Here is a 27,233-nt window from a genome sequence, read left to right on the forward strand (position 1 = left end):
CAGTAAAAAAGTTTGTTTGCCCACTTTAGAAACTTTACAAGAGGTTGCTGTGAGTCTTAAGGTATGAAAAGTTGGTATTTTTATCTTTTCTCTTTACTTTTGACCCTCTTCACCCATTACCCTGCTCCCATGGTTTATGCTTGTTCTTTTGATAGTTGTTGAGGGAGATAGTTCAGACTATCTGCCTCCAAGAAAATGAATTTCCCTTGGCAAGTCCCATCTGGCATCTCACAAAACATGCAATAACCAGGATAGTGTTCTCACTGCAATCCCTTCCTTTAGAATATAGCATGTGATTCTGAAATAGCTTTGATGTTCAGGAATAGAGTTAGGGCTTAGGTAGGTCCCAATGTTTATAGATCTGGAGCTAAACTGAGCTCAGAAAGGCAATTGTATGAGGCTTGGGGTTTCCGTATGATTTTTGCTTTCTTCCCATATAATGCTGATATAGTCATGAGTAGTCCTGAACAATTCTGAAATGTACTGTTTTAAAGTCATTGAATTTTCCCTTTTGGTGGTATCAGACTGAGCTGGCCATTGCCTCTCCATCCTTATCTCCCAAAGAAAGGGATGCATGAGTTTGAATTCCTCAGGGAATTATTTCTGTGACTTCCTTGTCAGAGCTATGTCAGGTCTTCAGAGCTGACTGAGCCTCTGCTGGCTAGTGGTCATTTAGTCAACAGTAACAGACACTGGAATAGGCCAGATGAGGGCAGCAAAGGGCTAATCATGGAGCATGATTTGTGTCTAGTGTCAAACAATTAGCCCAGAAGGCAGAGGCTAAGAGGTGCTTGCCAGAGCCAACGTTTTTATTAAGAAAGTCAAAGTTGCAAGGATTAGATGAGAAAGGGTAGACAAGGAGGATGTTCCAGAGATAAATGAAGGCAATTCAGGAACACAAATAGGGAAGGAACCTATGCATAAATACATGGGAGCCAAACTAAGACCAGGAAAAGGGAGAAGAAACTTTCTGGCACCTATTTTGAGCAAGACACTTTATCTGTAATAATAACTCATTTAGGTAAAAATGAATACCATTTTCGATTAGTTACTATGTGTCAGGTATTGTTCTAGGTTGTTAAATGCTTATATACCTGTATATAAATATATATACACATATACATGCACACACATGTATAAATATATATTTTATATGTAGTATTTAAGATAGGAAATCAATACATGGGTAAAGGTAGACAGATAAAGAGTCTCAAGGCCTGAGCCCTGGGAACTCTATTGCTTAGAATTAAGAAAGAGAACCAGCAAGAAGACCTAAAAAGGAACAGCTAAAGTATAAATAAATAAATAATAAAATTATACAATATATTTTAATTAAATTATATTATATAAAATTATTATATATAAATTTTAAATTGTATGTATAAATTTAAAATAATAAATGTATACAATATATTTTAATTATGTATAAAATATAATGATTCATTATATGTAATATAATGTATAATTTAATATTATTAGAACATATTTATAATCCTAAAAAGGTACCCAAGATAGGTATTAATATCCTCAAAATATTTTTTTAAATTTTCACATATTTGTGAGTTTACCAAATTTCCTTATTTTATGGATTTCTAATTTCATCCTATTTTTGTATTGCAAAGCTACTTTGTCTAATTTCAATCTCTTTAAATTTGTTTAGACTTGGTTAATGGCCTGACATATGGTCTATTCTGTAGTTTGTTCTATGTGGACTCCAGTATAATATGATTTCTTCTCTTTTTAGGTGGAGTGTTCTATGGTTTGTTTAGTTGGTTTATAATATTTAAGTTTTCAATTCCCCTGTTGATTTGTGTACTTATTCAATCCATTATTGAAAGTAAAGTATTAAAAACTGCCAAAACAATCAATTTTGAATTATTTATCTCTCCCTTCAGTTCTGTCAGTTTTTGCTTCATGTATTTAGGGACTCTGTTGTTAGGTCTACATATGTTTATAAATGTTATAATTTTTGGAGCAATTTCACCTTTTGTCATTATATAATGTTCTCTTTCTCTAGTAACAATTTTCTGTTAAGTCTATTTTGTCTGATATTAATATAATCAACCACTCCAGCTCTCTTTAGTTACTGTTTGCATGTAATATCATTGTCCTTTGTTTTACTTCAACTTATTTTTGTCTAACTCTAAAGGGAATCTGTTATATTTTATATAGGTAGATATTTTATATAGATATCTGTTATAGACAATTTTAAAAATTCAAAATTCATTCTACTGATCTTTGCCTTTTCATTGCAGTGTTTAATCTATTGATAATTACTTTAACTATTCATAGGATATATGTTTGTCATTTTTATAATTGTTTTCTGTATGTCATACAGACTTTCTGTTCCTCATTCCTTCATTATTGCCTTTTCTGTATTAATAGATATTTTCTAGTATGTCGTTTAATTCCCTTTCATTTTTTTCCTACATATTTTTAGTTGTTTTCTTAGTGGTTGCCATGGAGATTATAATTAACCACTTAACTAATAACAATATAGCTCTGATTAATGCCAACTAAATTTCAATAGTATACAATGGGTAGTGACAGCTTAATAGGTACAGAGTATCTGTTTGGGATGATAAAAATAAGTTTGGAACTCTATACTGGTTAATGGTTGTAGAACATTTTGAATGTATTTAATGTCACTGAATTGTATACTTTTAAATGGCTAAAGTAATAAATATATGTTATGTTTATTTTACTACAATAAAAAAGAGAATTAAGACATTTATAGATAAACAAAACCAAATTTGTCACTTGCAAAGCTGCTCTAAAAGAAATACCAAAGGCAGTTATTTATACTAAAATTTAAAGACACTAAACTGGAACTGAAATCCACATGAAGAAATAAAGACATCTGTAAAGGTAACTACATAGTTATAAAAAGGTACAATAAATGTAATTTTTGTTTATAACTATTTTTCTCATTACTGAGAAGATATCTATACAAACCAGTAGTTTTGAATATGTATTGATGGCTAAAATGTAGATGAACTTCAACAATAGTAGGCTAAGTGAAAGAAGTAAGATACAAAAGGTCAAATATTATGTGATTCCATTTATATGAAATGGCTAGAATAGGCAGATATGTAGAGATAGAAAGCAGATTGGTGGTTTCCAGTGGCTGGAGGGACGTGGAATAGGGATGAACTGCCTAACAGGTACTGGATTTCCTTCTGGGGTGAGCTGCACAACAATGTAAATGTACTAAATACCACTGAATTGTTCACTTTGAAATGTTAATTTTATGTTACGTGAATCTCACCTCAATAACAAAAAACAGCAGTGGGTTTAGGAGCCATACTTTAGTTGATCAGTCTTAATGACATAATTTAGGCCTCTAAAGAATGAGGATTACAATTCTTCTGTATTCTCTCCACTTGAAGGCCTCTGAAGGGTCAAGTAGAAACAAATAACATAGCAGACGATACCATCTCCAACAACCTCCCCTATGCAAGAGCACTTGTCTAGTTCAGTCTGCTTATCCACCCCTCCAGTTTTTGGTCTTAATAGTATCTTCCTGTCCATCCTGAGACATGATTATTATGGAGGTTGAATTCCTGTTTCTTATCATCCTGGTGGCTGTTATGTGTTACTTTGTTTACTAAGTTTGTTCTTTTTAAAAAAAAATTATTGTTATTCAATTACAGTTGTATGCCTTTTCTCCCCATCCCTCCACCCCACCCCAGTAACCTCCCTCCCCCACCTCCACACTCCCCCTTGATTTTGTCCATGTGTCCTTTATAGTAGTTCCTGTAATCCCCTCTCCTCACTGTCCCTTCTAAGTTTGTTCTTTACCAAGTTCGTTTTCAGCTGTAATTTGCATTTAAACTTCCTTGAACAATCAGGAGATAGGTATGGGTTACTTTGTGGTCTGTTTGCCCGGGACCTTCCAGAATGTCTGCAACCTTGACACAGAAGAAAAACCTCCCAGTACAAGACTTGAGTCCTTCCCATCACGTCCGGTTCAGTAGTTAACTGATCCGAGTTCGCCCAATAGTCCCCCTCACTCCAGCTCTGATATTTTCCCCTATTATCCACCCCATCGCCGCAGGGGAGAGTCCATTACCTGTTGGAGTAGGAACAGAAGATCAGGGAGGCTTCATGGAGGAGGCTGCATTGGAGCTGGTCCCAGAGGGGTAGGCGTTGCAGGGAAGGACATTCCAGTAAGAGGTAACCGTGCAAAAGGCATGATTATTTTAGTATAGGAGCCTAAAGTGTGGGCATTGGTGCTGCAGGGACATGGGTTCAAACAAGTCTGGCTATTTCCGAGCTCTTTCCATGAACCTGTCGCTGATTCCTCTCTCACCCATACCCATCCTCCCTGTTGCATAAACAGCCTCCTAGCTGCCCATGCGCAGTTAGTTTCCCATTTCGTGTGTTTCGTCTTAAATGACTGAACCTCTTCTCATTTAATGCTCCTAGTGCCTATGCGCAGTTATCAGTTGAGCAGCTATTTAAGCTCACTTTCCACTCCAGATAGATCCCTGCCATGGTATCACCTCCATTCCTTTTCTCCAGTTTTAGTTTATGTGTTGCCTAAGTGAGTACTCCCAAGTGTAATTACTGGGGGGAAGGGGCAGTGAATTCCCTGCTAAGACCAATAAGGTATCTGACTTTGCTTTTTGCCCAAAAGCCGAAATGATGGAAGAATTTCTAGAAGCAAGTAATGATATACAAAGCTGAAATGAGTGGTTGAAGAATAGTTTGAATTCATTGCTGAGACCAGTCAGGGAATTATTCGTGTGCTTCACATAATTCTTTTAACTCCAATTCAAACATGGACACTTTCATATGCTTCCCACTAGTAATGCGCCAACTCCTGGATATGGTGGGTTTCTCATGTATAAAGCGAGTGAGTAGATGCTATCTGTGTCAATCATTTACCTCCAACCAGTCAGGATATTTGAAGGTGGCGCAATAAGCTGGCTGTAACAGGAGCGCACTAGCTTGCAACTGGGCGCATTTCACCTTGGGTTGTGCTGTGGCACCCTGGCGGTTCAGTGGCACTGTAGCTCTGTGGTGGCACTGTAGCTCTGTGGTGGCGCTGTAGCTCTGTGGTGGCGCTGTAGCTCTGTGGTGGCGCTGTAGTGACGCCTTCTCTTCAGGGGTGAGTGCACACGGTGGCCATTCCTGCACAGAATCACAAAATGTAAGATTGATTTTAATAATATACTTCAATAGTCTGGAGGGCTTTGGATTTATGACTGTGCCTAAGTTTGGGCTCGGAGTTGTGCTTTATGTTACTTATTGAGGACTTTAACATTTCGTTTGTTTTCTGAGCAAGGTGGCCACCAAAGAGCTGATTTTGGCTTTTGTTTTAAATCTTTGGATGATTATTGTCTTGCGTATTTGTTTAATTCTTGATTTTGGCCCCTCTGTTTCTGTTATTTTCAACCTGAAAAGGAGAAATTTCACTCTGAGGTCTTGTGTGTGGATTAGGACAGTGGCTTTTGGCTGCCGTCAAGCACAGTTTCATATTTTGTTTTCTTTTTTTCATTTTGTTGAATATCATTTGTGTGGCTACATTTTAGAATTAGTCCTCTCATGCTGTGACTTAATTTAAAAGGAAGAAAGGTTTCTTGGTATTTTCATCTTGAAAATGGCAAAACTGATGGTCCAATATGTGCAGGACTTGTTCATTGATAAATTTAAACGTCCTTTAGTCTCTGTGAAGCCATTTTGCATTTTAGTGCAATATATTTGTTTATTTAATAAAGTTTACAAGGATAGCAGTGGTAAAGTCAGATAAAGCCAGAATCCATCGCTCCTCCCCTATGCTTGTGTGTGCTGGCCCTGCCCCTTCTCATGCTCCTCCCTTATTGTAGTACTTGCTGGCCCTGCCCCTTTCGCTACGCACTCAGTGCCATTATATCCATGCGTGTTGTTAAGGGCAGGCATTCAAAATAGGCAAGGATTGTACTATACGGCATCTAATGTGTATTCAAGGGGAGAATTAAAGTAAAAGAAAACTCTTGTCTCTCAAAAACCTGAGCACCACAATCACGGAGAGGAAACTGATACTTGCTTTTTGGTAAAATGGTGCTGATTGAATTGGTCTGGTTTATTCCTGATTTTGACTTCGTTTATGTATATTGTTTAGTATATAGGTGATTTAATGATACTTTCATTGATTAAATATTGGTATTCTCCAAATATTATCTCCCTGGATTATATTTACAAATCAGAAAAGCCAAGTGTTGGTTGGGTTGAAAGCTACCTCTGCCTTTGTTAGTATGAGGTACCAAAGTTTTAGGAATCGGGACATTAACTGGAGTCATGTTACCATTTGAAGCAGAGCCCTAAACTTTGAACAATTTCTAACTTTGGGATTGAGATCCAAGTGTCAGGCTTGATGGCATCTTTATTGCATCCTCTTTGTTCACAGAATCCTAGAGATTTTCCAAAGACCACATCTACAAAAACCAATACTAGCAACAGGAAAATTTCTTTCATTATTCTCTCCTTGAAACTATACTCAGTGTCAAAGAGTAGCAAAATTATTCAATGATAGAAATTCTTCATGAAATTACCCTAAATGATGTTAGCTTCTTTCTGATGTCCATGATAGTCTAACTTAACTGTGTTACCAGTTAACTGACACTAACACACCATTAAAAAACTGTTGTATAACCTGGCGAACAACTCATCCTCTTATTTGAAAGGTTTATTACCCATAATCCTGCCTGAGTCTTTAGCTATGGTATTGAATAGGATAAACTGATTGGTTTGAGACTCCTTCTTACAGTAATTGAGGGAATTGCCTTTCAGCCTAATATTTCATAATTCCCCTGTGATGTTTGATTAGAGCAGAATGAACTATAGTTCATTTTGAAGAAACAGTCAAACCTCTGAAGCAGTAGTCTCATCTGATCTTGTAACCCCAAGATTGGTGCAGGCACTGTCATACATTATTTTTCACTCTGCCTGATTGGGTTCTCTAGGTTACCAACCATTTTTAGAAGTTCTTCTGGATAAGGGAAAGAGGATGTTTGTCCTAGCCACCCACTAAATGAGTATAAATTTCCTGCAGGGGTGCTAAGTTTTTCACCCTGGGCAAGCCACCTTGCAGATTTGTATGATCACCACCTTCTTAAAGACCTGCAATGGAAAAGTCTGTGGGTCTGTAATGTGAAGAAAATGGAACGAGAACCAGTAGTCAAAACCAGCCAGATGAATAAGTACATCTCTATATAGAGTGAAGTGAGGGGGGTTAAGCAGAGGACAGTGCCCATCTCTTATCCCCTGGTGCCATCATTAAAGGTGGTGTTGAAACCGCTTCCCTGGGGAGACAGGGGTGGCTAGCAGTGGCAGGGTCACTCCTGGACACTGCTGACTTGCTCCATGGTAAAAAAACATGTTTTTACAATCTGCTTATTTAATTAAGCAAGAGCATCTTTTTTCCGGGTGTATTTGTGTTCCTCTGTACACTGTATGTGCCACTGTCACAGACACATGGACATAATTAGACTGTCCTGATTCTGAAAGAACCTCGCTTTGACATTTTAACACCATAGTTCTGATTTTTCGTTTTCTTCTTTTTGAAAAGCTAGTAGCAGTTGGATGGACTGGACCAGACTGAAGGAGACAAACTAAGGGAGCCTAAGGAGTATGGGATGCTGCTCAGGCTTTGTTTCAACAGGTATGAGAATGTGGATCAGAATGTAATGATAAAGCCCAGCTCTATTTATGAAAAAGGGGAGACATGACACCCATGCACCAAGTAGTGGTCATGGAGCTGTAGTCTGTCAGCCTCCCTGTAGCATTTGTTTACAGAGGTCCTGAAGGCATAGGGCAGCAATTAAAGTAATTACAGATCAATACTCCTCAAAATCTTTACCCTTCCATGTATTGTTGGCCATTTCTCTCTGTTGCAGACATTGCTGGGCCCCATAACATGTTTAATACACAGTAAACCTCCAGTCTGAGTGAGAGACACTCAGCTCATTTTCACTCCAAGGCGATAGTCTGGCAGCTCAGCTGGCTTCTAACATTATTTCAACACTCTGTGCCACTGCTGAAATTTTTCAGTGAATTCAGGTATTGGAAGCTGGGGGCAGGTTTTGAGATTTGCATGCTAAGACTCTCGACCCTGTGTTTCCTGTCCTATTATACAGAAGAAGTGCAGTGGGATGAACGGATTTGAGTGAGTTGATTATGACAAAAAGTGCTAATGTTGGATGGGTTACACTTAATGCTCCTGTATAATAAATGCTCTGCCTTGTTCCTTTCCAGGTCATTGTCTCTGTCAATACAGTGGCCAAACCACAAGGCTTGATTGGTAAACATCCCCAGTATTTGATACTGTTTTCTCCGGATTGCTGTCTGATGCACAGATCCTGTGTCTGAACTTTACTGTACCTTTGCTATCTGTCAATTTTCTGGCAAGGTATGCAGTAACTGGATCAAGATTTCTTTCCCTTTTTATTATTATTTTTTTCATCTACAGTTTACATTCAATACTGTTTTGTATCAGTTTCAGGTATACAGCATAGTGGTTAGACAATTTATATACTTTACAAAGTGTTCCCCGTTGTATTTCCAAAAGCCACCTGGAACCATACACAGGTATCACAGTATTATTGACTATATTCCCTGTGCTGTACTTTACATCCCTGTGAGTATTTTGTAATGACCAATCTGTACTTCTCCATCCCATCATCTTTTCCAGCCAGTCCCCTACCACCCTCTGTTCTGGCAACCATCAGTCTATTCTATCTATGAGTCTGTTTTTGTTTTGTTTTTTGTGTCCATTTATTGTTCTTTAGATTCCACATATAAGTGAAATTATATGGTATTTGTCTTTTTCAAATTGACTTATTTCACTTAGCATAATACCCTCTAGGTTCACCCATGCTGTCATGAATGCTAAGATTTCATTCTTTTTTATGGCCGAGTAATATTCCATTGTGTATTTGTACCACCACTTTTTATCCACTTGTATATTGATGGGCACTTGGCTGTTGTAAATAATGCTGCAATGAACATAAGGGTGCATATATTGTTTTGAATTAGTGTTTTGAGTTTCTTTGTATATATACCCAGAGGGTGAATGTCTACGTCATAAGGCAGTTTCGTTTTTAATATTTTGAAGACCCTCCATACTGTTTTCTATGGTGGCTGCACCAGTCTGTATTACCAACAACATTGCACAAGGGTTCCCCCTTGTCCACATCCCCACCACCACTTGTTTGTTGATTTATTGATGATAGCCCTTCTGACAGGTGTGAAGTGATATCTCATTCTGGTTTCAATCAGCATTTCTCTGATGATTAGCGACATTGAGGACCTTTTCATATGTCTATTGGCATCTGTATGTCCTTTTTGAAGAAGTGTCTATTCAGATCTTTGCCCATATTTTAATTGGACTGTTTGTTTTTTAGTGTTGAGTTATATGAGTTAATTATAAATTTTGGACATTAACCCTTTATCATATGTATCGTTCTGATAATATGTTCTCCCATTCGGTGGGTTGTCTTTTCATTTTGTTGATGATTTCCTTTGCTGTGCAGAAACTTTTTAGTTTGCTGTCCCATTTGTTTTCCTTGATGAGTAAATGTATCAGAAATATATTATAAAGAGAAATGTCCAAGATTTGCTGCATGTTTTCTTCTAGGTATTTTATGGGTTTGAGTCTTACATTTAAGTCTTTGATAATTTTGAGTTTATTCTTGTATGTGGTGGAAGAAGGTGGTCTAATTTCATTTTTTGCACGTATCTGTCCATTTTCCCAGCACCATTTATTAAACAGAGTATCTTTATCCCATTGTATGTTCTTGTCCCCTTTGTCAAATATTAATTGACCATAAAGGCGTGGGTTTATTTCTGGGCTCTTCATTATGTTCCATTGATTTATATAACGGTTTTCATGGCAATACCATGCTGTTTTGATTACTATAGGCTGATAGTATATTTGATACCAAGTAATGTGGTATCTTCTTTTTTTTTCCTTCCTCAAGATTGCTGTGGCTATTTGGGCATCTTTTGTGGTTCCATATAGGAATTCTTTCTGATGAGTGATCAGCTTTCATATGAACTTCAGATTCAAACTTTCAGAATATAGGTATACGAAATCTCAGAATGGAGGATCTCCTAACTACAGTTTACACATTTGATGTTGTTGCTCACTTTTAGAATGTGTTTTGGAGTATGGTCTTCCTATGAGGCCATGTAATAGTAAATCTTGTTAGTTGTGCTTATTATTATCATATGTAGAAGAAATGACTGCATTATGTAGCCCTAGTGCTTGGTGGTTTATAAATTTCTGGGTTGCTTTGGAGTCTGAACTCAGTTCAAACCTGATTTCACCAGCAACTGTCTATCCTTAGTTCCTAACTAATTCTTTGATCCTCAGTTTCCTTATCTGCAAAACTGGAATCATACTTTGCTATCAGGCATGTTATAAGAAAGAAGTGTGATAATGTTTGTAATGTACCCAATAGGACTTACTCAAGGAACTAGTCCTCTATTTTTGGATGCACAGATCAGATCGACAGTATAGTGATTGGCTTAGCCCCCTCCCTGTCCCTTACCTTTAATTATTTTCTTTCCTTTCTCAGGCACAGCAAATTTCTCATAGGTTACATGGGCTTCTCTTTGGAAACCACACATCAGTAATTTTTCTGTGAAGTAAGAGGTAGCCTGGGGACCTGAGATTTTTTGTGTTCTGAGCTTGGTTATATTCCGGCCAAGTCAGACAACTTACACCAAAGCTGACATGGCTCAGCATGCAGTGGGACATTCTAGGATTTGTCAGGCTGTGTGGGCTGGAGGGTGTCTGTTAACTAACAGCCCTAGAAAATTCTCTTCTCTTTGCTTATAACAAGTCACTTCTGAGCTGTGATTAGTTCATTTAATGTTAGGTACAAACATTGACAATGTGAAAGATGGAAAAATGCTAAAAATAAGTATGTGCTATCCTAAGGTATTGTCAAAGAAAATTTTAACCTTTTAGTCTCAAAAGATACCTCTGGTTCTTCTACTTTTACAGGAGAATAGGTTTTATTCTGGAGGATCATGGAACCTATCACCCACACAAGGTCAAAAAATGCACATGTCTCTTTGATTCGACATTGACACTTCAAAGCCTTTTGATTTATCTCTGTAATTGGTTAAATTACTTTAAAGCCCTGGGTGGTATGTGTGTGGTGGTGGGGGGAGTCATTACTATTTCCCATTAAGTGGAAAACTGATGTGGGATGTATTTACAAGAAGCTTAACCCAAAACCAGTCAGTGGAGCTGTGGCAGCCAAGTTTCTTTACCAAGTAACATGATGGTGACCTTAACTTACTTGCTGGTCCAAAGAAGGTGTGAAGCTCTGACACTACCACATCCTCCTCTTTCCATATACACTCGTACCCACTGCTGGCATCTTGGGCCTGCATTTGGGGAAGTATGGGGAAGGCCTAAATGAACTGTTCAGCAGATAATTTTACTAGGTGATGGCATTTTAATTCTGGGCACAAGGCAGAGGAACCCAAAATGGTTAATATGTATTTGGACGGATATTCCCAGAATTCAGAAACCTAGGAAAGTGAAAGTGCCTTGTTCAGAACTTAAGGTGGAGCTTGGTCTCTTGAATCCTAAAGCGTTCAGTCCTTTGCCCTTTGACTCATCTGAGGTGTGCTCTGTGAATAGTTACTAATTATTTGAAGTTTTATTGGACTATAAATTCTTGGTTTGGTTATTCTACCTCAAACTCATGTTTAGGTTAAATGTGCTTTCATACTTACTATTTATATGGAAACTGGTTATATGGATTATGGATCTTTTATGTAGGAAAAATACTTCCTTAGTACTTGAAGAAAAAGCACCATATACACAAAGGGTAATATGCTGAAATTTTATTTTCTTTAAAAATCACTTCATATTATAATTGCAATATGTGCTCACTAAGAAGGTCTAGAGGCTACAAAAAGCAGTGTTCTAGTAAGTGTTTAGTAACCAGCTCTCTAAAAGATGGAAAAACACCCTAATATAGGCAAAAACTCCCATCATGGCTTATGCCACAAATGTGACATCACTGAAAGCAGATTTAGGAAGAGATGTGGACTATCTGCTCATATGAGCCAGCTCTTACACAGCACTGAGTGAATTTTAAAATTGCTGGCAATCCAGTTTTAGAGCCATGGCAACTACCAACATTTTGATGTTTTCCAACTAGCCTTTCTATGAAAATATCAATATTAGTTTTGACGAAGAGTCTTGTCACTGGCCTTTAGGAAGTAAATCTGCGTTTTCCCATTCCAATGTTTGACTCCATTTTGTTTCCAAACTCAAATATTATGTATACACGTAGGAAGGGCATAATTATTCAGTGATTTTAAATATTCTATTTTTTGTTAACCCTAATTCTAAAAAGCATTTTACAGTGTAGTATTCAAAAAGCTGCAGGAAGTGTAGGAGTGGTGAGAAGATTACAATCCTTGCAGGAACTGTTACAGTTCATTTGTGTGGCTTTGGTGCCGACTGCTTATAAATCTGGCCCATGTGAATATAAACACAAGGGGGGGACGCTTTCTCTGTCCTGTTCATATTTGCAGTCTCAGCGTCTTGAATTTGTTCTAGAAATAAACTGCCTCCTAGTGAAGGACTTCAGGTCTAGGGCAGGTGGAAAAAGGGACAAGAGGTATTGCTATGTGTCTGTGTGTGTAGATAGACAATCTAAGAAGTTCTGTCCAAGGTCTAGGAGGAGCTGATGATGTTGCCACACTGTAATTCAATCGGAATCTCCAGGTCACTCTAGTAGAATACTGAATAAGGACTTTTTGCAGCCATGAGTGGTAGGTCCCCAAAAAGCAGACCTAAATGCTTCTGTGGGAGCTCTTCTTCCAGAGTCGAGAGTGGAGGCACTGTTCTCCTTACTTGGGTCTTTCTTTATCTGATGACACAGTGATTAATGTCTGGGGAAAGACTTTACTAGAGGAAGCAGGGTAAGAGATGCCAGCTGGAAGCATGGTGGGAAGAGAGTAGAGAGAGAAGAAGGATTGTTCATAGTGCATAAAGGGACATATGTAGCCTGCTGCTCAGAGAGTAACTTTTCTAAATTTGTTCTTTTCCCAACAGATCCAGTTTCACTGTTTCCTTCTGGGCTGATAAGTTTCTGCTCGTCTCAGGATCCTTGTGGAGGTGAGCATATGAGAGTCACAGAACACAAGTATGTTTAATAATTAATGATTTTGATTCACAAAACAAACAAAATGGCTGCAGGTGAAAATTTTCACAGCTTGCATTGAGTGTTAATTAAATCCAGTTACAAACCCTGGCTTTGAGAGTCACTTGTTTAATTTAAATATCTATGCAGAGAAACTGGTCCTTCGCAGTAAAAGCCACGGCTGGCAACCAGCCATAAGGAAACTTCAAAGCCCATTTGTTCCCTTGGACTTTTGACCAAAACAAAGTCACCCATGCATACCTAGTCAGTGTAAGAGTACATCATTTGGTTACTTCAACACAGTGGAAATTTTGATTCCTCTATTAGGTAAAAAACAGTTACCTATTGTCAACATCTCTCATTTTTAGCTATTTTGTAAACCTGTCCTCCATTTGCACATACAGTTAGATTGGAAATATCAAGAGACCACAGGAAGATGTCTATAAAATTTCATAAAAAATATGGTTTCAAAAAAATGTTGTTTATTGGTATTCTAGAGGAGCTGGTAATGATTTCTTTTCCATCCAAGTCTGCTCCTCAACCCCTCCCCCTCACCTTGAACTTTTGCTTGAGTCTAGGAATCAATTTTGTCTAATTTCCAAATGTTCCTTGTACTGGTTTGGCTGGATTATATATATATATGTATTTTTTTCTCCAGAATGGTGTATAACTTAGATGACTTGATGCATACAATATTATATTAGTTTCAGGTGTATACAAACCTGTGATTAGATATTTATATAACTTATGAAGTTACCCCTTGATAAGTCTAAAAGCAATCTAACATCACATATATTTATTAAATGTTATTGACTATATCCCTTATGCTCTACTTTACATCCCTGTGAATATTCTGTAATTACCAATTTGTACTTCTAAATCGCCTCAACTTTTCACCTGTTTCCACAACCTCCTTCCCATCTGGCAACTGTCAACATGTTCCTTGTATTTATGAGTCTGTTTTAGTTCTGCTTGTTTATTTTATTTTTTAGATTCCACATATAAATGAAATCATCTGGCATTTATCTTTCTCTGACTTACTTCACTCAGCATAATGCCCTCTACTTCCATCCACGTTGTTGCAGATGGCAAGATTTCATTCTTTTTTTTTTATGGCTGAGTCATATTCCATTGTATACAGGGTCCAGAACAAATAATACCCCTTTTATTACAAAATCTTTTATTACAAAATAATAAGCATGCCATTCTGCAATATAATGATAACACACTCAAACACACCATGTGACATTTTAGGTGAAATGTTCAAATTAAAACTGCAAATTGTTACACCCATATTATTACCCTACCAACCACACTCAAGCAGGCCTTACTTCTGCCGGACCCTGTATTTGCACCGCTTCTTCTTTATCCATTCATCTGTTGATGAACTTAGGTTGCTTCCATCTCTTGGCCATTATAAATAATACTGCAATAAACATGGGGATCTATATATGTTTTCGATCTAGTGTTTTGGGTTTCTTTGGAAATATACCCAGAATTGGAGTCCTGCGTCCTTCTTTGTCTCTTCTTATAGCCTTTGTTTTAAAGAGAGTTTGCCTGATGTAAGTATTACTACCCCGGCTTTTTTGTTTTGTTTTGTTTCCAGTTTCATGAGATATCTTTTTCCATCCGTTTACTTTCAGTCTCTGTATCTTTCAATCTCTTTTAGACAGCATATGTAAGGATCTTGTTTTGTTATCCATTCAGTCAATTTATGTCTTTTGATCGAAGCATTTAACCTATTTGCATTTAAAGTAATTGTTGACAGATGTGTATTTGTTGCCATTTTGTTATTCATATATTTTTTTATTTCTTCTCCTCCTCTTCCACCTTTCTTCTTCTCTGTGTTATTCATAAAGAAGACCCTTTAACATTTCTTGTAATACTGGTGGTGATGAATTCCTTATATTCCAAATTGCTGATTTGATTCCTGCTTCATCTACTGTACTGTTGCTTCCGTGTAATTAAGTATTTTTTCCCATTTAGTGTATCCTTCATTTCTGATTGGGTCTTCTTTATAGTTTTCTTGTTTTCTTTTTGTTGTTGTTGTTTAAGTTCTAAGTTCCTTTAGCATCCTTATAGCCGGTGTTTTGAACTCTGAATCTGGTAAATTGTCTCCATTTTGTTTAGCTCTTTCTCTGGAGTTTTGTTCTGTTCTTTTTTTTTAAATTTTTATTGTCATTCAGTTACAGTTGTATGCCTTTTCTCCCCATCCCTCCACCCCACCCCAGCCAAACCCACCTCCCTCCCTTGTTCTGTTCTTTTATGAGACATTTTAAATCTCATTTTGGCAGCCTCCCTGTGTTTATTTCTATGTGCTAGGTAGAGCTGCTTTGACTTCATGTGCTGGTAGCATGGCCTAATGTAGTAGGTGTCCTGTAGGACACAGCAGTAACAGCCTCCTTAGTCATCCAAGCTGGGTGCTTCAAGTGCGCCCCCTTGTGGACTGTGTACCCTGGTCATCCAAGCTGAGAGCTTCAGGGCGCCCCCTTGTGGGCTGTAAAGTGTACTGTTGTAGCTGAGCCTTGATTGCTGTTGGTACCTCACTGAGAGGGATTGACCCTCAGGTTGATTGACTATGAAAACCAGCTGCAACCAAAGTGGAGGAGTTGCTGTGCAGGGGTTGACCCAGGACTCGCTTCAGTGGGGCTTTGGTGCCCCCTGAGTCTCCTCATGAGTGTCATTCATGGAGGCAGTTGGGTTGTAATCTGCCATGGTCTGAAGCTGTCCACTGGGTATATTGTCTGAGGGACCTCCTGGGAGGTGCAGAGCAAGGCCAGCTAGCACTTGTGCCCTGCCTGGGTCCACCTGGCTTGAGCTACAGAGTGAATGCAGATATACAGGTGCTAGTTGTACTGGGCTGGGAGGTGTCTTGGAGAGGCCAAGCTGCAAGCTGAGGCTGGCTGCCACTAGTGCCAGGCCCGGAGCCACTTAGCAAGAGGTAGAGGTATACAGAGGCCAGATGCTTCTTTTTGAGAGACTTTAGGGAAGTCAGCCAAGAGAGGCTGTTTATATAAAAAAGCCACTGGAAATGGCTTGGGTGGGCCTGCGACTTGGGTGGGACAGATTCTCAGGGAATCACCAGGGTGGGCAAACAGTGTTACCCAAGTTGAAGGAGACTCAGATGTGGCACTCACCTGCTGGCTCTGTGGGAGAAGGGCTCAGCGAAGAACAATGACCTCTGCCAGCACTTCTGTCTGGGAGAAAGTTGTCCCTACAGCCCTTGCCCTGAAGCCAGACAATTCAGTTCCTCCCCTTATGTCCCTGGTGCCTTTCCAGCTGCTGCCCCAACACTGGAGCTCAGAGCAAGTGAGTAAGAGTAAGTACACATGCTGGCCCTTTAAGAGGGACTGCCTGGGACTCCAGCCATGCTCCATCTCACTCAACCACAATCCCCACTGATTTTTACAGGCAGAAATTATGGGGACTTCTCTTCCTGGCACCAGAATTCTGGGTTGTGGATTCTGATGTAGGGCTGGGACCCCTCACTTTTTAGTGGGGGGGGCGCTTTTCCATCTGAGCTGGTTCCCTGTCTCTGGCCCTCCTACCAGTCTTGATGTGGCTTCTTATTTATATCCTTAGTTTTAGGAGTTCTGTTCAGCTAGATTTCAGGCATTCTGAATGATCGTTTTTCTATAATTTAGTTGTAATTTTGATGTTGTTGTGGGAGATTAAGGATACTGTGTTTACCTGCTATCTTGATGGGAACTGCATCTTAATGACATAACACCCTTATCCTGAAAAGCTGTTTCTCCATTTCTTCTATTTTGTTTTGATATCTTAGTAGAATCAAGAGATATAATATTTTATTAAATTGAGGGGTTCTCTAAACATTACATGGATTCTACTGTATTATTTCATGATAAATTCTACTCATCACATGTAGGCATTTGTTGGAATTTATATTTTTCATGGCATTGTAATGAGTCAAAAGTGATCCAGAAAAAAAACTGTCCCTTGGTCACTGACTGTCTCACTGTGGGGTTGACATGCATCCCCTGCAGTCTGTCTGTGTGGGACTGTTTAGAATAATGGTCATCTAGCTACTCACTGGGTGCACAAACCAGTCAGGAAGTAAAAGTTTGTGTTTTTTTTCTTATTTCTTTAAAAATTTTTTATGAATGTATTTGGGTTAATAAAACTATACAGGTTTCAGGTGAACAATTCTATAATATATCATCTGTATATTGTATTGTGTGCTCACCACCCAAAGTCAAGTCTCCTTCCATCACCATTTACCCTCCTTTACCCTCCCCTACATCCCCCCACCCCTTTTCCCTCTGGTAATCACCAAATTGTTACAGTGCATTTTTTCTTTTTTTTTATTCTCATTTTTTTTTTAAATTGGAGAGACACATATCTTCTCATTCACAGTGTTGGACATAGGAAAGCTTGTTCACATAATGATCTATATTGTCATGCTTTTGCTTTGTTCTTCTTTCTTTTTTTTTCTTTTTAAATATATTTATTGATTATGCTATTACAGTTGTCCCATTCCCCCCCCACTCCACTCCATCCTGCCCATCCCCTCCTTCCCACATTCCCCCCCTGTAGTTCATGTCCATGGGTCATACTTATAAGTTCTTTGGCTTCTACATTTCCTACACTATTTTTACTCTCCCCCTGTCTATTTTCCACCTATCATCTATGCTACTTATTCTCTGTACCTTTCCCCCCCTCTCCCCCTCCCACTCCCTTATTGACAACCCTCATGTGATCTCCATCTCTATGGTTCTGTTCCTGTTCTTGTTGTTTGCTTAGTTTGCTCTCGTTTTTGTTTTAGGTGTGGTCGTTAATAACTGTGAGTTTGCTGTCATTTTTACTGTTTATATTTTTATCTTCTTTTTCTTAGATAAATCCCTTTAACATTTCATATAATAAGGGCTTGGTGATGATGAACTTCTTTAACTTGACCTTATCTGAAAAGCACTTTATCTTCCCTTCCCTTTCTATCAAACTTCTATAAGTACAACACTTAGAAAATAATTCCATTTATTTATAAAAATAGTAGTTCCCCCAACCTACCACCAACTTCCCATTTTCTGCTTACTATGTTTATCCAGACGTGACACCATGTGATTTTTGCAATTGTAGAAATAACTGGTGCTGAAAACTGCTCAGAAAAACATGGGAGTGCTAAAAGGATTTAAGATAGGGTTCTTTGGCCACTTTGGTTGCCTTTCTAAGAGGAGGAGAAATTCAAAGGATAAATCCTTAGCGAGGGGACCAGGACAGAGGGAAAGACAAATGGGAAATGGTCTCTTCTTTTCAGGCGCCTAGATCCTAGAGTTGGGGAAGGGGCGAGGGACAGTAGTCCTGTGTAGAGCTGCTCCTGAAGAAGAGGATAAAGTGGACAGTTAAAGGTTTTTTGGCATGAAAGGTGGCATGGACATCGAGTGTTCAGGGGAGTGTCTCCTGTCCCCTTTCCCCTTCCTACTCCACTCTGTTCTTCAGCATCTCCCAAAGTGGACAAGTAATCTAAGGGATGACAGATCTGGGTGCTTTATTACCATAGCGTGAGATACAGCCAGCAAATACAGAAGGATAGTATATATATGAAATCAAGAGACAAAACTGTGAAAGTCTGTAAATGCCACCTCTCCCTACATGTGTCAACTTCAGAATACATGCATTCAAAATAAATGCCTAGTACTTTGTCACTTGGATTTTTAAAACTTTCATGTGTCTTCCTACCTTCTGCCTTGGGGTTTGCTTGTAATAATGAGTAATAGCTAAAGATGATTTTAAATGGGTAAATATATTAGTGTAAATGAGACTTTAAATGTTAGTATCCTTGGAGGCAATCTCAGTTTGAATGCATCAGTTTCTTTAAATAGTTCCTTTAAATATGTATTTCACCTATGGTTTATTTTTTGAAACACTTGGGCAAGGAACTGGTTGGTCCAATGCTCTTAATACTGTCATTTTTCTTGGTCTGTTATTAAACTGACAGAAAGACTGATTGCTCTTGATACACAAGGAAAGGAAGGTAGGTAGTGTTCATTATCATGTGTTTATCATCTAGAGCCTGAGAATGATCTTTATTATTCCTGAAAAGTTAATGTATTTACCCAAATGCACAAGGATATTTGAGCTCTACTGTAGCTATTTTAAATACTAATTTTCAGTGATAGTTTCCCAACATGGAAAAATGATGAGTCAAAGTCTTAGGCTTATAAATGCCGTTAATGAGTCCACAAAAGGCCAGGAGACAGACCAAATTAGGCAATATAGAAAGGAGTGAAGAGACTAAGTGCAAAAAAAAAAAAAATCCCAAAAAGCAAAAACAAAACTCACAGACAAAGACAACAGCGTTGTGATTACCAGAGGGAAAGGGGGTGGGCGGTAGAGGGAGGTAGAAGAAGGTAAAACAGGAATAAATGGGGATGGAAGGAAATGACTTGGGGTGGTAAACACACAATACAATATATAGATGATGTAATATAGAATTGTACACCTGAAACATATAATTTTATTAACCAACGTCACTCCAATAAATTCAATGAAAATTTTAAAAAGAGAAAGCAAGGAGGGAAGGGGAAGTGGGTCACCTGGGATATACTCAGCAGGCAATTCACAATCAGCCCATTTGTAAGGAGACCATCATCTAACGACCTTTCAATTCTCAGAATTAATTTATATATTTGATTTATTTTTTTCCAAGCACATTGAGCTTAATGAAAAAAGAGTAGTTTGAAATTACATTGGATTGAGTATTCAAAGAATCAGCACATGGAGAAGAGCACCTAAAGCTGTAGCGATTTAAGGATCCTCAGGGTAAGGAAGAAGCAGATGCTAGTGCCCATTTTGTGTATATGAGAAAGTACTGCTCCGGCTGGCGTAGCTTAGTGCATTAAGCACCAGCCTGCGAACCAAAGGGTCACAGGTTCGATTTCCAGTCAGGGCACATGCCTGGGTTGTGGGCTGGGTCCCCAGTTAAGGGTGTGTGAGAGGCAACCACACATTGATGTTTCTCTCCCTCCATTTCTCTAGAATAAATAAATAAAATCTTTAAAACAAAAGAAAATACTGCCCTTTGGCAAAGTTGAGAATTTAGTGACAGAGACCATTCTTTACCATTTTCCCTATGAATGCTGTATTTCTGCGTTGGTGTAGGCTTTGTTTCCCCTGCCTCTTGCATATTTTTCCTGGGCTTGTGAAAAATGGCTGTAGGGATAGGTGGCCTCTCAACTTCTCATTTGTTAAGAGAGTTGAGTTCTCTGGGACAGACTTTTGTACATGAGCTGCTGTTTGAGGATGAGGTTGTATGAATATATTCCTTGGGACACGGTTTTCCCTCAACTTTTTCATATACCATATATTTCTGCTATACCTTAATCTACAGCCCAGGTCGCTGCTAGTAATATTTCATTTCCCTCTTGTGTCCCCTCATTGATTTTTCAGGAGGACTCAGCTAAGTTTCTAAGTTTTAACTTCTTACATTGGTCAGTTTCTTTTTCTTTATTATATAGAACTAGTTCTGTGTGCTGGGTTTCAGTGCCTTTTTTTTCCTGCGATTTCTCTTGTTTTCTGGCCCAGATTTTTGTTTTCTCAGTATATTCTTGTTTATGCGGTCTCAGTATACTGATACTTCTAAAACTGAGGTATTTTGTGTCTGTCAAAAAGCATCCATTCTTCAACTAAATTCTATCTCTTTTTCCATGAATGCTATCAGGCTGTCTAACATCTACTCTAAGCTTTGATTTTCTTTGTCTTTGTCTTGATTGGCTACACTTGGTCATGTTTAATCTTTGATGTGCCTTTCCTAATTCCATACATTTCTCTGCCATGTGCCCTTATGTCAACTCACTTATAGTAACCATCACTAGAAAATCATCTGGTAAGTCTGTTAGTATTTTGTGCTGACAGTACTAGACTTTTCTTCTCATGCATCTAGATTTTTTTCATGTTAATCCCCAAGAGGTCGTTTCCTAATTGCTATTAGTGCATAGTTTGTGCTTCATAATAATGTCCCGTCTCATGACTCCTTCAATGAGTAGGGGTGGGTGGCATCCCACTCTGACGATTGAGTTCTTATCTCTCATCAGTTCTTAGGTTCTTGGATCCTGGTCATTCTTTGTGATCTTTAACAACTTAAGTATCTTTCCTCATATAATACTCTCTTGAAGATAATGTAGACTTGGGTGTATTTCCTTTTCTATTTTTATCTGTCCCTCCTGATCTTAAAGAACTCATCTCTATCTGCACAGGCTGACTTCTAAGAACCCATATTAATATTAAGAATTCTTACTTTGAACTTATTCTGTTTTAATTGTTCCACTGCTCATGTTCTCTGATTTTGCAGATTATTTAACTTCTCTGAACTTTAGTTTCCATAAATATAAAATGGAGATTATAAGATCTGCCCCAGCTTCTTAAAGGGGCCATTATTAGGGCAGAATTTAAAAGTATTGTTGAATGCTAGGTCTTCACAAATACCACCAGAATTACTTGTTGCTAAGACAAAGTTGAGTTTATCCTGACTGTGCTAAGGAAGAGCACTACCTTGACAGAGCCTCATTAATGTCAGATGAGAGGCAACATGGGAATAATTGTAAGGTTTGGGAATTTGAAGATGGCTGTTTGAGCATGGGGGCTTGTTTAAGATTGGATAAGGGTCATGATATAATAGTTTAGGATTAGTGGACATACAAGGGGAGGTTTTTGAGACAAGGACCTTGATTTTAATCCTATCTGCTGTTCATTTGAATATTTTTCCAGATGTTTCTGGAATGAACAATAGAGTTATTTGCAATGTTTTTCTTCAGGAGCAAGAGTTTACCTGGAATAGTAAAGTCATATTGATGAATGCAGTAGAATAGTAAAATTATATTTGATAAGACAGCCAAAGAATAAAGTCAGGTTAATGTAGGCAGTGAGAAGTAAGGAGTGGGTAGATGCTCTTAGTTCCTGGCTTATAAAAGCACTTTGTAATTTTATAAGTACTACATAAATGGTGGTGGTGGTATCAGTAAGTAAAGCATTTCACTTGTTTTTGATTCTTATGCTTCTTTACCTAACTGCAGTGTTTTTCTTCTTAAACTCAGTAAGAAGGGGAATCTTTAATCAAAATGACTAAGCTTCTGAAATGTCATGTAGCTCTTTTCAATGCCTGGGCTCTACCTGGATTGAACAAGTCAATCATGTAATCACTATACAATTTTCCTCTGCTATTTTAGAAAATGACTAATCATGAGAGCTAATGAATGTTAAATTCAGGGGAGTTTCATTCAGGTTAGCCCTTCTTAAGGAGATAAAATATTTGAAGGCAGATATACTCCAAGATGATGATTGAAACAAAACTCCTCAGCTGGCCAACGAAAGGTAGCCTTCTGCCTTCTTTTTGTGAAAATGAAATCTTGGTAAGTCTTTCCTTTCTAGCTCCCATTCTGGCCTTGGTACTGGTTCACTAGTTAACTCCAGCTGCATGGTAAATAGACTTTACAAAAACTCATTGTCCATAAACTGGAGAATAAATTACTTAATCTGCAGTCTAATGTGTATGAAATAGCATAGGAAGATTATATTTAACACTGGATCAAAAGTTAAAATTTAGTTCTCCCAAAAGAAATTGTTACTGCAGAGTCTGTTATCCTTAGGCTACATAAACTTCAAATCAGTATTATTGATTAATCCTCTTTTAATTTGATAATCAAGTATGATTTTCTCCTAATGGTTCTGACACTATTGTAGAAAATAAATGAACACAAAAGAAGGAGTGTTGTCTTTTGGGGTATAATATGACTGCTTAGTAATGTAAAACTTGTGTATTAGTTTATTAACTTTGAAGGCCCCTTGGGTGTTTTGAGTGGAGGGGGAAATGGCTACAGGAAACTGTTGTCAGTGCTAAATGGATATCTGTTTTTAATATATATATCTGTGTATATATATACATATACACACACACATATACATATATATTATGTGATTATATAATATGAAATTTTATATTTATATCATATGTGTAATGTTTCATATATATTAAAATATATTTATAATATATCAGTATATTTTATACTGCATATATTTCCACATATGGATTTGTTTTAATACTTAGCAGTTTAAAACAAAATAATTATTATTTTAAAGTTTCTGTGGGAAAATAATATGGATGTGACTTAACTGGATGGTTTTCACTCAGGGTCTTTGACAAAGCTACGATTAAGTTTTTGTCTATAGCTGTATTTTCTCTAAGGCTCACCTGGAGGAAGATCGACTTCAAAGTTCACTCATTCGGTTGTTGGCTGGCCTTAGATCCTCAATAGCTCTTGGATGGCGACATCATCTTTTTTGCCTCTTGGGTCTTTCCATAGCACAGCTCACAAAATGGCGATTGATTTCTCTCAGAGTGAGTGAGAACTAGAGAAGATGCCCAAGATGGAAGCTATGGTCTTTAGGTAACACAGTGTTGGAAGTGACATCCCATTACTTTTGCTATGTTCTTTTTGTTAAAGCTAGTCAGTAAGTCCAGCCCACTCTCAAAGGGAGAGGATCACACAAAGTTATGAATGCCAGAATATGGAGCTCCTTGGGGACCATCTTTGAGGCTATTTGTCACAATGCTTAACTAAGTCCTGTAGTTACTTCAAAGGCCCTGCAGTAACCAATACTGTCTTCATTATGAAATCTTGTGAATTAAGGAATTAGCCTTTCTATGAGACTGTCACCATTGTGAAAGAATTAAATTCATAGAATCATAAATTGATCCTATTTTTGTGCTAGGAGGACTGCAGATACCACCTAGTTTAATAGTCCCTAGCATCCAGAGCACCAAGAAATCATTTGATTGTTTTCCCCATGGACTGAATGTTTTAAAAAGTTGTATGAACCAAATAAAGTACATTTAATAATAGTAGTAACACTTAATAGTGCTAATTTGGTTCCTTATTATATAGAAATCCTTGGCATTGGAAACTACCGATTAGGGCTTCTGATAGCCTGTTTATCCAGTGAATTGATAGATTCTTTCCTTTGTATTTTTCTCTGTCGTTGTATTAATGTTATTGCACATGTTTATCTTCAACTCTCAGACTTGGGCAATACAAATTACTCTCTACCTAGTCTGATTTGTTTCTGATTTCACAGAGGATTCAATAGATTAGCACAACTCAAAAAAGGAGGGATAACATATGTAAAGATACTCAAGTAGTCTTGACTGCCTGTTAGAATTAAGAAAAAAAAAAACTCCCTTTCACTAGGGAATTTTTTTTCATTTTCTTCTCATTTCTTTTTCTCCTGTAGCTGTGGAGCTTTAGATAAAACAGTTGTGCTGAACAATTAAAAACTGTTCATCACAGTTCTGTTTAGTGCTGATGAACTGTATAACAATCGGTCTGACATAACCTTTTCTGATTCCTACCCACTCCCAAAACTCTGGGCCTCTTTTTTGTTCCATACACATGCCAAATACTTTCTCATCTCAAGGCTTTTCCTCTTGCTATTTCCTCTGCCTGGAATGTTGGTTGTAGCCATTCCTGGTGTGTCGATATCTAACTATCTATGGTTTTGTTGTACTACTAATGTGTACCATCATGAAATAGGAGAACTGGAAGGGGCCTAAGAGGTCACATAATACTTTTCCAATCTCATTTGTAAGAAAGTAAACAATGAAGAAAGTAGATTTGCTCAGGATTCAAAGAGTGCATCACCTACTTGAAATAAACCTAGAACAAGGTCAGACATTGAAGAATATATGAAGAAACAAGACAAAGAAATTATGCTTTTTACCAGGGGCCTTACAATTTAGTTAGAAAGACAAAAGACTAACTTAAATTCACTTAATCTGTATAACAAGTTGAGGGGAAGGAAACACTGCAATTCAGATTAAAAAAGTCTTACAAAAAAAACTTAACAGCAAGGTTCAATTTGTTTTGACTTCCCAAATATAAAGCAAAACTATGAATGTACAGAGGAAAGGGGGAAAGTACTCAAGAGAACAGAAAGGTGTGAGGTAAGGGGACTAAAGTGGGAAGAAGCACACAGACCCATGATACTTAAAGTTGAATTGCTGATTGAAGTCTGCTGCTGCCACCTGACTTACATCTTTTCCGGGCCCTGAGTACTCAGAGGTTTTATTGGATTATAACCTCTGTGACACTACAGCTATTAGTCACACTCAGCCATAGGACTGGACAATATAGTGATGTTCTGGTTTTATTTCTCTCCTGATAATGTCCCATATGACCAGAAAACTAATTTATTTGCATTTGGACAAGAAGTAAAAGAACACGGAATGACTGTACATTCAGGCTATACATATCCAGAGTTGTTTAGAAACATTTTGTGTTAAAAGTGTGGGCTGAATTTTACATTAAACTTTGCACTCCTCCCTAGAGGAACTGGTTAGGAAAAATCTGATCAGACAATTTTAATGTTGTTCAAGTCTGTCAAATGCCTGCATGCACATATATGCACACACAGTTGTAATATTGATTATTTTGAATGTCAGAAAAGGAATGTTTTTTTTTTTTTTTTTTTGCCACATACTAGTTGCTTTCCTGAGTATGGAAATGAAATCTGTCACTTCATCCAAGCTTCTCAGAAATTTTCTTAGATGTGTGTCTCCATGTGTATTTGATCCCTCAACAGAGTATTCAACCAAAATATTCCAGTGGACCTGGAAATAAAAAAGGTACAGGGTGCCTAGAAGTTAAGGGAGTATACTCATGTAAAAAAGAGGGGTGAGGGGAGGGGATAATGGGGGAAAAGGGTGAAGGCTTTATAGGACCAACTATGAAGGACACATGGACAATAACAAGGGGGGTTGGAAGCAGGGGAGGGAGGTGGGGAGGGTTGGGGTGGTGGGGAGGGGTGGGGGGAAGGCAGAAAACTGTATTTGAACAACAATAAAAATAAATAAATAAATAAAATTGAATTTAAAAATTGAAAAAAAGAAGAAGAGCCATTGTATCTAATACAGGGGAATGAACACACAGCACCATTTATATTCTTGTTCTTATTACATTCCTGATAAGATCAGTTAGGCCACATTCAGGAGCTTCCCAATACTCTTCCTTAATACTTAGTGCACAGTCTCTGACTGTCAGAGAGAGGCAGGCCCTTGGAGATCACTCTACATTGTATACAAGAAGAAATGGCAACTTAGCAAGATAATGACCACACAGATTGTGACTGAGCTCACATTTCAATCTTTGTATTATTATTTCCATTTCACCATGAAGTCTTCTCTGGAGAACTCCAAACTCACATTTGCAGGAAGTTGATAGTTGAACAAAGGCAGTAAATTAGCCTCTTTATCAGACAGAGGAGTGGAACAGAGTGACCTTAAATAATTTATCCACAGTCCCATGGCCAGAGCCTAAAGGCCAGAGAGAGGACCAGGTCAAGAATCTGTGTCACCATGCTTTGGCCACACCCCTGTTTGTAAATACATCAGTGTTTAGGAAGAAATATCATGCAATTAGGTGGTTAATTTTTCACTACTTAGACCAACTGGTATGTACTGCATGTGACGTTTGGCCATTAGAAAGACTCTGCTATTCTTTTAGAATCCAAAGTCTTATACTAAGTTTTTATATGCTTGTGTCCAAAGTTGGATTAAGGTTAGACGTGAAAAGAGGATAGTGATGTAATGTGTATCATTGAAATCCATAGGAGTCTAACCTTCCAGGAGATCCATAGTATGCAAGTATGCTTTATAATTACATGCTTCTAATTTCTTTATAAGCATGTAATTAGAAGGTAGAAAGTAGTAAGTGCTACGATTATGGTCTGGATCTGGATCTAATGCTTTAAATCGGCACACAGAAGTGTTACGATAAGGCATAGACAAAAAGGAGTGTCTTTCTTAGGTGCATGTTTTCTGTGAAGTTGAGGAAATCATTGGACAAGATAGGAATTAAATAGGACCATTAGATATGTTATTTGTTTAGATCCCATGAAGCAGGTCCTTCTTTCATTAACTCAGCAAACAAATATTGAGTTGTGTTATATTAAGAGAACAGATTTGGGGGCATTTGATAAATCACTATTTAGCTGTGTATTCAAATGAGACATGACAGTGAAGTACAAAGCCAGCGTTAACTCTATGGATGAACCAATTTGCTACTTTGAAAT

At 37.8% G+C, this 27,233-nt stretch overlaps 1 pseudogene; it reads right to left on the reverse strand.

The window, feature by feature from the left end:
- Positions 1 to 11,388, reverse strand: part of LOC112310573 (peptidyl-prolyl cis-trans isomerase A-like) — a 95,331-nt pseudogene extending 83,943 nt beyond the window's left edge.
- Positions 11,389 to 27,233: the final 15,845 nt, after the last annotated feature.

The sequence above is a fragment of the Desmodus rotundus genome, chromosome X, assembly GCF_022682495.2.
Source record: "Desmodus rotundus isolate HL8 chromosome X, HLdesRot8A.1, whole genome shotgun sequence".
Lineage (NCBI taxonomy): Eukaryota > Metazoa > Chordata > Mammalia > Chiroptera > Phyllostomidae > Desmodus > Desmodus rotundus.